Source organism: Elephantulus edwardii, unplaced genomic scaffold (assembly GCF_000299155.1).
Source record: "Elephantulus edwardii isolate Elephantulus edwardi_28Jun2011 unplaced genomic scaffold, EleEdw1.0 scaffold00208, whole genome shotgun sequence".
Classification (NCBI taxonomy): Eukaryota; Metazoa; Chordata; class Mammalia; order Macroscelidea; family Macroscelididae; genus Elephantulus; species Elephantulus edwardii.
This window is the reverse complement of record NW_006399958.1, coordinates 3,708,499-3,710,316: the sequence shown is the minus strand read 5'-3', so window position 1 is coordinate 3,710,316 and position 1,818 is coordinate 3,708,499. Positions and strand designations below refer to the sequence as shown.

Genomic DNA, 1,818 nt, shown 5'->3' with positions numbered 1-1,818 from the left:
GCTGTCCCTCCACCCTCCCAAGCATGATGTCCTTCTCCAATATGACTTTGTGTTTGGTGGAGCTCCCCAATTAAAACAAGCTTGGAAGCAGGAGTGGCATCCACTTCCTAAATAGCTTACCTCCGGAAACTCTATGAACCTGGAGAAATGATGAAAGTTAAACAAGTGTTCAGGTCTTTCATTCATGAGATTGCTATGACTCATCTATGACTTGACACCATCTAGTTAGCACTAACTCATAGCTGACTCTTCAAGGGGTTTTAGAAGCAATAAGTTGCATGGGAGGAGATTGCTCATCCTTCTCCTGGGAAGCAGTAGATGGATTTGAACTCTGTACATTTGGGTTGGCAGTAAAACTTTTACTAGGTGGTGTCAAGTCAACTAGGACTCAGAGAGACCCTTTGAAAAACAGAGTGGCTCTGAATAAAACCCTCTGAATCTTACCCTGTCCTGTGCCATCATGATGTTCTTCAACATATTTGATCCCATTGTTACAGTCACTGTGTAAATGAACCTGATTGAAGCCCTTCCTACATTTCACTGGCCATCAACCTTTCCCAGCACGATGACTTTTTCCAAGGATTGGATATATGTGTACACAGAGAGATGTACATTAGATAGGAATAGGGATATGTTGTTGTTAGTGTTAGTCTGGGCAACGTGGGCCAAAGAGAAGAATGAAGACTTCAGAACTCAAATGCTGATGGCCTTGCTTGTTGCTGATAAGAAGAGAAAACGGCCTTGCCTGTCTGGCTAAGCTAGCAGGTGGCTCATAAATCAGAATGGAATGTCCCTCCCTAAAGACTCTGTTTATAAAAATCCTCCCCGGTAAGTTCACAGTGTGACTTCCCGTTCTGCCTCTACAGGATGAGGAACTCACCCGGGAGCTCCCCTTCACCCCCCCTTTAATAAAGCAGCATTAAGCTTTCTCTTGTTCTCTGTGATTTCTTCTTTAAGTCCACCAACCTAAACTAACCTAACAGTTAGGTGCTGTCGAGTACGACCCATAGTGACCAATAAACAGCAGATCTGAACCCTGTCCTATCCTGTGCTGTCCTCACACTTCCTGACACACTAGAGCCCATTACAACAGTCACTGTGTCAATCCACCTCGTTGAGGGTCTTCATCACCTTCGTGGACCCTTTGCTTTCCAAGAATGATGTACCTCTCCATGAAATAGCTTCACCTAACTAGATGTCCAACGTATGTGAGGTGAAGCTTTATCATCTTTGCCTCCAAGGAGAACTCTGGCTGTATTTTCCCCAAGACATATTTGTTTGTCTTTTTGTCAGTTCATGTGATATTCAGCACTCATTTGAAACACAACAGCTCAATGGCAACACTTCTTCTTCTGTCATCCTTGTTCGTTGTCCATCCTTTAATGTGTAGCAGGTGATTGGAAAGACTATGGACTGGATCAGACACACCTTAGTCTTCAAACTGACATCATTGCTCTTCAAGAATTTGGAGAGGTCCCTGACTGCAGACTTCCCCAGTGCAATATATCTCTTGATTTTTCTGACTGCTAGTATCCTGGGTGTTAATTGTGGATCCAAGTAGGAGGGAGTTGATGACAGTTTCAATCCTTTCTCTATCTATCGTGATGTTACCTATCAGTCCAGTGGTAAAGACTTTTGGTTTTTGACATTGAGATACAATCTATATTCAAGGCTTATTATTTGATCTTCTGCAACAAGTGCTTCAAGTTTTCCTCATTTTCAGCAAGCAAACTTGTGTGATCTATATAATAGAGGTTATTGATAAGCCTTCCTCTGATGTTGATGCCACATTCTTCATAGAAGACCCTATGTACAATA

At 42.6% G+C, this 1,818-nt stretch overlaps 1 protein-coding gene across 1 annotated transcript in view; it reads left to right on the top strand.

Moving 5' to 3' along the window:
• The window catches only part of LOC102843481 (zinc finger protein 845-like), a 578,666-nt gene that overhangs the window by 145,709 nt on the left and 431,139 nt on the right, over window positions 1-1,818 (top strand). The window lies entirely within an intron of this gene.